The following is a 12,194-nucleotide window of genomic DNA, read 5'->3' as shown; positions in this document are numbered from 1 at the left end:
TCCTGAAACAGCTCGGGATCCAAGAGCTGCTTTATCACAATGTGTTTGTCACCACCGAAGACCATTTTTGAGCCATTAAAAACCATGAAATGGTTCTTTCAGGTGCAATATGCCATTTTGATGCAAAGTGATGTTGGGTGCATACCTTTCTTTGGAGGTAACCATTGATAACACAAGAACACAATGATTGGAAGCACTTCTACAAATGCAGAATCAAACTGTAAAGCAGGGCTCGTCAACTGGCGGCCTGCAGGCCAAATCCGCCTTGCCAATCATCTTCAATCTCCCTCCTCCTCTTTTCCTGGTGGTGCGGCTAAATTTGGTTAGATATGTGGCCGCAGTGGTGCCTGCAGCTGTACGGCTATATACGCACTGTTCGTACCATACACGCTCCTTCGACTGACCTGAGAAACATTTTCTGTGTGAATATTTCAGCAGTTATTATGTGTGTCTCGTCTTTCTGTCGACTGAACTAGCGATACCAATAATTCGTGAATTAATCATTCTTTTGTCTCGATTCTTTCTTTTCCGTGAATTGGCCAAACACTCTTGCATAATGATCTGAAACTATTTGGATTTGTTCGGACCGCTCTGTCACTGAATCATCTGTAGTTGTTTCTCGGTCAATAACAACAAATACAGAACAAATAGTGCTGTTTTCAGGTGTTTCACTAGTTTACGCAGCACAGCCCAGTGGATAACGGAACAAAAGCTTGAAGGAGCTGCGTTTATTCCCGGTCCTGGATACCATTATTAAACAGCGTTGCGACATCTAGTGAGAAGCATTTAAATTCGACACATACCTCTTGTTTACAAACAACATGTCACTCGATGATTAAACTAGTTTTAAATTGGATGAAACTGCCTCAACATTCCCAACAAGACTGATGAGGAAAACAGGAGAAATGTGCCAGGAATGAAGATATAAGACTTTTAAATCCCAAAATCACCACCCTTACCATGAATGAACTGTAGTAAATTACCATGGATTGTGGAAATGTGGAATTTTTTATATTGAAAATGTTATAGCCATTTATATTGCAATTTTTTTTTTTTGGATTTGAAGAACCTTGATTTTATGCTAGACGTATAGGAAAAATGACAGATTACATTTCAGGAAATGATCAGCTCACTCCATGCATCTCACTGGCTGACAGGGTAACCATGTGTCCTTGATATGTGAGAACAAACCTCACTGGTTCTTGTGCATCAAGCAAGTAATGTTGAGCTTTCATATTTGATGTGTGGTTTATAAAGTTTTTACGTAAACAAAGGCCTTAATTAAATCGTTTCATCATGCAGTATAAAGCAATCATGAAATAATAAGCAATAATAAGCAATCATAAAGAATCAAAATCACGACAGCTGTGTATACACACAAAGACAATAACTTACACTTATCTGAGGAAACTGAGGATTGTAAATACACAGGGATAACAAAGAACTAAATTAGACACGTGACAAACTTAATCAGTAACTATAGAAACAAATGAATACGTACTTGGAAACCGAGATACCAAAGAAAACAGTAACTAAACACAGGAAATAAGAACACTGATACAACAGACTGATTGGAGAGATTATAACATGCTATTAATTATCAACACTACTGTAAGATATCAGGGGGATGTCGTCTGTGTACACATAATTATCAGCAAATACATAAAAATCAAACCTGCTGCAATCTTATATTAGTTTTGTTCAGTGTTTGTTTACCTATCAGCAACTCCGAAAAGTTCTCTCACAAACTGCCATTCCCCATTACCTGCTTAAAGTCAATGTGAAACGCTGTTCACTGCACATTTTTGCTTTCATATTCTGATATATTTTACAGAATAAAACACGATATTCACTGAGAAAAAGATTTAGACTTGATCTCACTCACTTGGAATTTATTGGATTGTGAAAAGTGGTCTCTATGTGATAAGTGGTTTGAAAATAACAGGGCTTGGTCAGCCAAAAAGAAAAGCAATTTCAGAGGTGAAACAAGCACATTCTGATTAAATATTACCAAGAGCTTTTCTTTTCTTTTCTTTGAGATTGCATGCACTGATAAATTGTGCACAATAGACAATGAACATTAAGAAAATAGGTTTTTCTATTTTCTTGAGTGCTCAAGCTCTCCATCATGGACTGCAAGCTAAATAAATGTACCTTTATCCAAAAATACTTTTCTTTATCTCACTAAAGGAGATGGGGGGGATTTGGGAGAATAGGGGGAATTATGAAACTAGCCAGATCACGCCATGAAGCCACTTTTTTGAACAGACATCTCAAGTGGGTAAGGCAATCAGACAGTGCTGCTGAGCATCTGATGGTTTTAAGGAAATAAACTGGATCATATGGTTGTTCCAGTGCAGAGATATCAGAGGTGTCTGCAAACACCAGCACTCACTGTAGGGCCTTAAGCTAAAATGTTTCACAAATCACACAGCGATGCTCAACAACACACACACAAACTCCCCACAAACTAAAGGAATTATTGTGTTTTAATTATTTATTTTGGTGCTATTTAGATCTTTGATTATAGCACAAAAGAAGACTAATCTACGTAAAGGCACAATATAAAATATTCAAAAACATCTAGAACAATGTTATATATTTTGTTGACTTGTGTACTTACATTATCCAAATGTTTCCAAGAATGTTTAAATCCAGAGAAATAAGCAATTTTATCCAGGACACGGACCATGTCCGTGAGTCACCTTTCAATTACATCATACCCCCGTTACCCTCGGTTTCTGTGATTAGAAATCATGGAAACACCAAAATAAATGCTTTAATATTTTATGTGTTTTATTAGACAGGTGAGCAACTGTTTGGATGGATATTCATCGACAGAAAACTAATCATGTTATATAGCTCAACAGAGCAAGTCTTATCGTTTAAATCTTGTTTTCTTGATTTACAGCAACTACCATGTTTTACCATGCTTACTATCAATCTAGCTTACTGCATTGTGCGTTAAGTGTGTCATAGTAGCCGCCGAGCAAATGCAGAATAGCACTATAACAATTTTCAACACACAAATGTATCTAAGGGTGTACTCACATTAGGCACGGTTGCCTAGAACCAAGACGGAGCGAGATTGTCCCCCTCCCCACTCCCCCGCTGGCCCGCACTCACAGTGCTCACACTGCATGCGAACTGCGCTCGAGCCCAACCGAACCGAACCGCGCTCTGGCCCACCTCTTCCAAGCGGGCCAGGGACGGCTAAACGAACCGCGCCAGGGCACAGAACGGAGCACTCACACTTGTCAAACGAACCGGGCTTTGAGGGTCAAACACGCTCAGGCACGGTTCAGAGTGCCTAGTGTGAGTACACCCTAATATGATAAAACAGCACTGCTTTACCCCACATACGCTTGACCGGAAGAAGCGGAAGCGGTGACTGTGGCATAATAAAAGTTCCGCTGCTCTCGAGATGTTTGTTGCGCTCATCTCTCATTAGGAATCACTCCAGCGGCCTCGTTTCTGTTCGCACAGCACTAGGGCCTGCTCTGCTTCATACTACAGTAACGTTAATAATCTCACCCATGAACATGATTTCTGCCCGAGTCCCGTCCCGATTCTTGCCCATCAGCTGTAGACGTGAAGACAAACACCTCCCATGATTCCGCGAAATGAAGACGTCATCAGGCTACGCCTTTGTTTTGAATAAGCGACCTCTAGTGGCAAAAATATACATATTGTGCCTTTAAAGGATTAGTTCACTTTGAAATGAAAATTAGCCCAACTCACCCTCAAGCCATCCTAGGTGTATATGACTTTCTTCTTTCTGATGAACATAATTGCAGAAATATTAATAAATATCCTGACGCATCCGTGCTTTATAATGGCAGTCATAGGGTTCAATGAGTATGAGCTGAACAAAGTGCTTCCATCCACATCCATCCATCATAAATATGTGCTCCACACGGCTCCGAGGTGTTAATAAAGGCCATCTGAAGCGAAAAGATGCGTTTGTGTAAAATAAATATCCATATTTAACAAGTTATGAAGTCAAATATCGAGTATACATTTCATGATCTTCCGTATACAAGTTACGAAGAAAGTGTAAACTGGCATCGCGTCAATTACACTTTTCTGTAAGTTTAATCGGGAAGGCGCATGATGTAGCATAAGCTTTGTGAACTGCAAGAGGTTTGTACTTTCTGCGTACATTGAATACAGAAAGTGGTTTGGCGGAAGCTCGATATTCGACTTCATAACTTGTTTAAATATGGATATTTTTTACACAAATGCATCGCTTCACTGCAGAAGGCCTTTATTAACACACCGGAGCTGTGTGGAGCACATATTTATGATGTGGATGGAAGCACTTTCTTCAGCTCATACTCATTGATCCCTACCACAGCCATTATAAAGCTCGGATGAGTCAGCATATTTATTCATATTTCTCCGATTGTCTTTGTCAGAAACAAGAAAGTCATATACACCTAGGATGGCTTGGAGGTGAGTAAAGGTTGGGCTAATTTTCATTTCAAAGTGAACTAATCCTTTAATAGAGCATAATAAATAGAGTGTAATAGTGCTTGAGCACATGGGCTTTGGCAACAGGTGTGAACAGGTTGGCTAGGATTTTATTTTTATTTAACTTTAAACTGAAGGCATTGTTGAGTGAAGAGGGCATGTGGTGATCGTCCCAAATCTAGCTAATCTACTTTTACTGTGGGTTTAAGTCTGTCTAGCTAAAGAAAACATCCTGAGATGGCCTGGGAACACAGATATATAAAGCAGTGAATAGTGTGGACTATTTACTTCAAAGGTTTCTCTGATGTTGGGTTAGACTCGGGTCAGAAAGCGTCCTTGAAAATGTCTTGTTTTGTTTTCCCACGGAAGCTCTTAACATCAGAGCAATGATATGAACATAAATCACAAAACGTAACGTGTGCCTTTAATCTGCAAGACAGCCATGTTTGATCTCACAGACTATGGCTACAGCTTCAATCAAAGCCAGTGAAGGAAGAAAGATTCATCCTATCATCGGCAGCACTATGACGGTGTGCATATATACTCCATTATGTGTTTGCCAACAAAGGAAAGTGTTTGTCCTCATTCGCTACTGTGCTTTTTCACATTTGGTTTCTATGTGGTGATCATGGTTCAATGGAGCAATGCCACATATTGTTGTCTTGAACTTAAATACGCTAAGAGATTATTACTATTATTTATTAGCAGCCTGATAATTGAAGAGTAATAAATTCTAAATTCATAATTAACTTTAAATTAACTTTATCTCATCTTGATAATTGATTGCTTGGTTGATTTATTGACATTTCAGTTAATTTATCAATTACTATGTTGATTTTGTAACATTTTCAGTTGATTCTCAGTTGATTTACAAATTTCTCAAAAGATTATTAGCACATTAGTTTCGCATTTGGGCCTCCATATGGGTACAGCAGGCAAATAAAAATAGTAGCAACAAACAGGCATCTGAAATTAACATTTTGTTCTAGTGTTAGAGTGGAGAATATTGACAAAATGGTGGTAAAACAAGTAACAGCAAGTAATGTGTAAAAATGATTGAAGAGTTTTACCTTGTCATCTCACAACCAAAACTAGTTATTTGCTGAAAATGTTGGCATCTGCTGCAGCTTTCAAATGCCATTTCTTCACATACATACAAAAATGGTGTCCAAAAAAATAATGTGGAGCACTGGAGTCTGTGTTGAGATATTTGTGATGCGATCTGGGAAAACCCGTCGGATATTGCATGGAAAATTTTCAAGTAAAGTAAAAAAAAAAAAGGTTGAATGTCTTTTTTTTTTTTTTTCCTTTTTTTTTTTCCTTTTTTTTGGTCAAAATTGGGTTTTCATTATAACATCTTGTCTATCATCTCTGAAAAAACCTTGGCAAAATAACCTATTAAGTGCAGAAAAATAGCAATGTCTTTCTCTAAGGTTACTGTTTAAGAACACACCCAGCGGAGGTAAAAAAACAAAACAAAACGGCCATAGCTTTCCCTCTCTTAACACTACAAAGACAGTTCAGCTATCAAAATAAACCACATAACATGTAGAATGAAGGTGTATTAATGCAAATTTTCCGCCAGTCCTGTATAAACTACGGCACGCAATTTTTTTTTTTTCTAATACAATGTTATTGTGTACATGTTCTAATTATGTTTATTAGAGGTTGAATTCAAATCAAATTCTGCCAAACTGCCCATACTACTTCTGAATAGGATGTCTACTTCATAAAATGTATTAAAATATGGAAATATATGGTTCAGATCACTCAAATAAATGGAGGCGCCCTTAAATGGTCAGATATAAAGCTTGGGTGTCATCTAGTGAAAAAGTTTGGTAGGCTACTGCGCCCAAACAAAATCTTACTGAAAGCTCATTTTTGAAATATCTCAGCCTAAAAATTAGAATGTTGACATTTTTGGCACTTATTTTCTTGCAGTTTAAGAGTAAAACATGCTTTGTAATATATTATTATAAAATATAAACAATTATATTTTTACATTTTCGTAAACTTAAACTTCTATAACTTTTTTTTATTTCACTTTCATAATTTATTTCACTTCTACAATAATCTGACAAGTGTCTTCTTTAAAACAAGACCAACCGTAGGTCTGTATTCCAAAGCAATTCTTGAATTACAACCATTTATGTTTGGATAGTGCATTTTCATGTCTATGCGGAAAAAAGGGGGTGAGAATTATTTAAACCTGTTTTTCTCAGAATTCTGTTCCTGAAAATCAGAGCGATCAACTGATTTCAGATAACCATAACTTTTGTTACAGACAAGCTATGAAAACAGATTTGGAAAGGGCTTGAATTCAGCTTTCATGTGGTAAAATTTCACCATGTGATGGGTTTTCGCTGATCACATCACATTGAAGTGTTAAGTGGGATATTTACATGTTAAGAGTTTAACCAGCAGTTTTATTTATTAAGCACATAATTTAATGCATAAAAAAACTTTGAAGTGAAAAATATGAACAGGCAAATAATTGTGTAGGATAGAACTATGTCTCCTGTTCGTCTGATTCTTCAAACAGCACTTATTCAAACAGGGCTGCATTTCCCAAAGGCCTCATAAGCATAAGTAGATCATAAGAAACCATTGGCACCATACTCTCTGTGATCCATCCAATCTCCAAACCGCTTATCGTCTGTAGGGTAGTGGGGATGCTGGAGCCTATCCCAGCGTCTCAGGCCAAAGGCAGGGAAACAACTTGGACAGATGGCCAGTACAATTAGGAGTTATTTCATAATAAACAAATGGAAAGTCACTGTCACTGGCAGTCCATTACAAAAATTATATGGTTTTGCTACAGAAACCATTGTTTGATTAGTATTTGTAGTAACACCATGGTAATTTTTATTAAAGGTGTACTTGTGTCTTATGATACTATTATGCACACTTTAGGGGTAGAGAATGTACAAAGGTACTCCTTTAAGGTTACTGACCAAGTAAGAAGATAAAGGTACAATTTTTCCTGACAGTATAAATCAGTGGTATTCAAATGGCGGACCGCAGTCCGGTTCCGGACCTTGGCTTAGTTCCATCCGGATTGCGGGACATAATTGTACCATTTTACCGTTTCTATAAATTAAAGTGAGCAGTGCATCAAAACAAAGGAGAGGAGGCTCAGTGTCGTTTACTGTAATGATCTTTCAGTGACACATCCTCTAATATTTTCATCTAGAGCCAAACACGCTTCATTCAAGCTCTTTCCGCTCCATGCGTGTTGCTTTCTCACGATAAAGCGTAAAATGCCGCATTAAGAGCTGCAGATGACACGTTAATTTTAACAACAGCAGAAACATGGTGAGCAGAAAAATATTTGTCAAAATTTTTAGTCAAGATACTTTTGCTAAAACGCTGCAGAAAACGAGAATGCAGCAAAATACAGTTCCTTTTTTTATCTGTCATACAGATGGCTCCAACCATTTAACTTAACTTAGTTGTCACAAACCAGTTAACGTGTGTCACCTAGACGTTTTTTGTTGTTGTTGTTGTTTCTTTTTTACCCCCATATTTATTATTAATCAGCATATTAAGAGCATTTCATAATAAACAAAAATAATTTGGAAAATGATTTAGAGATGGCAAGGGAAGACAAAAAAAATTCTTTAAAAAAAACAAAACAAACAAACATTAAAATAGCATGATAAAACATCTGATCTAAAATGTTATATTCATATCCAGTTGGGAGAAATATTTACTTTTTTTTGGTAAATATTGGTAAACATTCATAAACATCACAGCTTTGGCTCTCGAGGCCCAAGATTGTCATATTTGAGGACTATTTTGAGTGTTTAAGATTTTTTTTTTCTTTTACAAAGTACTACGGCTGCCCCGATGGAAATGTATAACTGATCCAAAAAAGTATTGTCCAGACTTCTGCTGGGAAGGAAATATAGAGACCGGACCTCTTGGAACTTTAATTGAAAACTGCTAATTAATAATTAGCAGTTACTGCTTATTGAATCTTAAAAACATGGCTTACAAATAGAATGCTAAGTGGTTGTAATTACCCAGCATTGCCCATCCCTCAAAAGTGCCTGCAAACTAGACATCACTGCAGTACAACATTTAACAAAAGTGCTATGTTCAGTTTGGATGCATATCAAATCGATGGTAGGATATTAGTAATTGGGTGTGACTGATGAGCTGAGGCAGACATACAGTGGTGGTGGGTCTTCAGGACAGATTTGAGAAGCACTTATCAGTCATGCTCATGAACATGAGGATCAGAGGAATCTTGCTTAAAATAAGATGTATCAAACATTTCTGCACTTTGTTGGCTTTGCTATAAAAGATTTCTATTTAAATGAAATTCTGTTCTTTTGAACTTCACAGTTTCCACAAGAATGTGTCCACTTGAACCGAACACCCTTTCTGAGGGCACTTGTCTTGCTGCGTTGCTAAGGGGAGGAACATGAGCCTTCCACCATGCCAGGGGGTCAGCATTAGAGGATATCATCATCTTCCTCCTTTTCATTCAGGATGCCAGTCATATGCTCCATAACAGGCTTCAAAGATAACAGGGTGGTCTTTGTTTCAGAACCCAGTAGATCTGTGAAGTCATTTAGAGGCCAAAGAAGTTGGCAGACCATCTCCAAAGTGTGCAAGTCAGTCTTTTGGCATTAGATGCCATGAGTTTCAGCTGACCTACAGCTTTTGATGAGGATGGCTCTTTGCTGCTGAGTTACTGATGCCTTAAAAAGAAGAAAAATAAAGACTGACATTTTATAATTTAACCCAAATCTGTAATTACAGTTATTTAATTTTATTTTATCTTTCCCAGACATGTTTTATCGTTTATGTTATTGATTTTATGTAAAAACATATAATACTACTGCTAAGAATAATATCAAATAATGTTGAAATGTGGGTGGAAAAGATCAGTTGGAAATTGAGTACTACCACCAGGTTCCTTGCTGTCCTGGCTGGTGTTAGTGTTGTAGACCCCAGTTGCACAGTGATGTTGTGGTCGACTGATAGGTTTGCTGGGATTAGGAGGAGCTCTGTCTTCACAAGTTTGAGCTGGAGATGATGCTGCTTCATCCAAACAGAGATATCTAAAAGGCAGGCAGAGATACGAGTGGAGACAGTGGGATCATCAGCTTCAAATTATAGATAGGGCTGTGTATCATCTGCATAGCAGTGGTAGGAGAAGCCCTGTGGCTTTATGATTGTTCCCAGTAAAGTTGTGTAAATGCAGAAAAGAAGTGAGCATTGAACCTTGAGGCACTCCAGTAATTAGCTGATGCTACTCAGCACCCCTTCTCTCCATGAAACCTTGAAAGATCTGCCTGTGAGGTGAATCCGAAAAAGTAACGTACCCGTGATGCCCAAGTCAGAAAGGGTGGACAAGAGATTTTTGTGTTTTATAGTTGTAGGGGGGCTCACACAGGGCACCAGTTATGTAGGGGCTCTCGCATGTGGCACCAAAATATTTTGAATGTCTTTATTGTCATTGCACATTTAATGTACAACGAAAATTGTTGTAAAGCTCACATACATATCTTTTTTATCTTGCACAAATGCATGTCTTTTTTCTTTTTCTTTTTTTTTTAAGTTTTTTTTTTTAGTTTGACCTAAGTGATTATTACAACTTTCCTCTTAACCCTTTAAGCCCTGAAGGCATTTTTAGAGTTGTTTTTTCTTTCTTTTTTTTCTGATTGACATACACAAAAGTAAAGACTAATAATTCCAATACTATAGAGAGTCTCAAGGAGAGTCAAAAGGTAGTTATTGTTTGATAGAAAACTTTTTACATCTCCAGAAGGGCTTGATGTGTCAGTGAGAACCAGAGTGGACAGTGTGACGTTTCTTGAGATGCAAGTAAGTCCACTTCCAGCTGGCCAACTTCTCTTCAGGTTGACTCCACCACCTCGGGGAGGAGTCTCCATTCCCCTGGCCTCAGCCCCTGCCTCGACAGGATGTCTGCTCCCTGATTTTGGTACCCAGGGATGTAGACAGCTCTCAGGGAGAGAATACTTCCCTGAGAGCACAGGAGGATCTGGTTTTATCAGGTTACAGTACTTTTCATTGTTTTTGGAAGAAGACGCGCTATGAGGAATAAGCCTTGAATTTACCTCAGAAGAAGAACACAATGTAAAGCGTGGCTTGATCCAGCTGAGGATATCATTTACAGATGATGACTTATTTATTCTTTTACATTAGTTAACGTATTTTTACATAAACTTGTACACATTTTACTAGTTGGGCTTTTCCCAACCTATATAGACAGACTATAATGTGTGAAATTCAGTGAGTCATGTTGAAATAAGAAATATGCAGCTTTCATTGCATGTAAATGAAACGTATGACACAAAAATGTTTTTATGCTCTATAATGTAATATAAAAGCATAATAGTTATAAAAGTAATATGAGTGTTTATACTGTTACATGATTAATGTTACAGTCTAATGATATTTAGACCAGTATTATACAGTGCTCAGCATAAATGAGTACACCCCCTTTGAAAAGTAACATTTTAAACAATATCTCAAAAACAATTTCCAAAATGTTGACAAGACTAAGTTTAATATAACATCTGTTTAACTTATAACATGAAAGTAAGGTCAGTAATATAATTTAGATTACATATTTTTCAGTTTTACTCAAATTAGGGTGCTGCAAAAATGAGTACACCCCACAACAAAAACTACTACATCTAGTACTTTGTATGGCCTCCATGATTTTTAATGACAGCACCAAGTCTTCTATAGGCATGGAATGAACAAGTTGGCGACATTTTGCAACATCTATCTTTTTCCATTCTTCAAGAATGACCTCTTTTAGAGACTGGATGCTGGATGGAGAGTGATGCTCAACTTGTCTCTTCATAATTCCCCATAGGTGTTCGATTGGGTTCAGATCAGGAGCCACTGAATCACTTTCACCTTGTTCTTCTTCAGAAATCCAACAGTGGCCTTAGATGTGTGTTTAGGATCATTGTCATGTTGAAAAAGTGCACGGCGACCAAGGGCACGGAGTGATGGTAGCATCTTCTATTTCAGTATAGAGCAGTACATCTGTGAATTCATGATGCCATCAATGAAATGCAGCTCCCTGACACCAGCAGCACTCATGCAGTCCCACATAAGGACACTGCCACCACCATGTTGCACTGTAGGCACCATGCGATTTTCTTTGTATTCCTCACCTTTGCGACGCCATATAGTTTTGAAGCCATCAGTTCCAAAAACATTTATCTTGGTCTCATCACTCCAGAGTATAGAGTCCCAGTAGTCTTCATCTTTGTCAGCATGGGCCATGACAAACTCTAGGTGGGCTTTTTTGTGCCTGGGCTTTAGGAGAGGCTTCTTTCGTGGACGGCACCCATGCATGCCATTCCTCTGCAGTGTACGCTATATTGTGTCATGGGAAATAGTCACCCCAGTCTGGCTTTCTACTTCTTTAGATAACTGCAGTGAACTTGCATGCCGATTTTCTTCAACCCTTCTCATCAAAAGACGCTCCTGTCGAGGTGTTAACTTCCATGGACGACCTGGACATCTATGTGAGATGGTTGCAGTTCCATCTTTTTAATTTTTTTTTACCTCTTTTGCTACAGTATTCTGACTGATAAGTAAAGCTTTGCTTATCTTCTTGTAGCCTTCACCTTTCTGGTGTAAAGAAATTATTTTTTTTCGCAGGTCTTGTGACATTTCTCTTACATGTGGTGCCATTGCTGACAGCATGAAATGGGAAGGGGTTT

General features: G+C 37.9%; 1 long non-coding RNA gene across 1 annotated transcript in view; it reads left to right on the top strand.

The window, feature by feature from the left end:
* The window catches only part of LOC125251837, a 37,582-nt gene extending 27,061 nt beyond the window's left edge, over window positions 1-10,521 (top strand). The window contains exon 3 of the long non-coding RNA XR_007181083.1: window positions 8,824-10,521. This is a non-coding gene — a long non-coding RNA (uncharacterized LOC125251837). The remainder of the gene's footprint in view (window positions 1-8,823) is intronic.
* Window positions 10,522-12,194: the final 1,673 nt, after the last annotated feature.

Source organism: Megalobrama amblycephala, linkage group LG17, assembly GCF_018812025.1.
Source record: "Megalobrama amblycephala isolate DHTTF-2021 linkage group LG17, ASM1881202v1, whole genome shotgun sequence".
Taxonomy (NCBI): Eukaryota; Metazoa; Chordata; class Actinopteri; order Cypriniformes; family Xenocyprididae; genus Megalobrama; species Megalobrama amblycephala.
The sequence above is the reverse complement of the archived record's forward strand: the minus strand, read 5'-3'. Positions and strand labels throughout refer to the sequence as shown.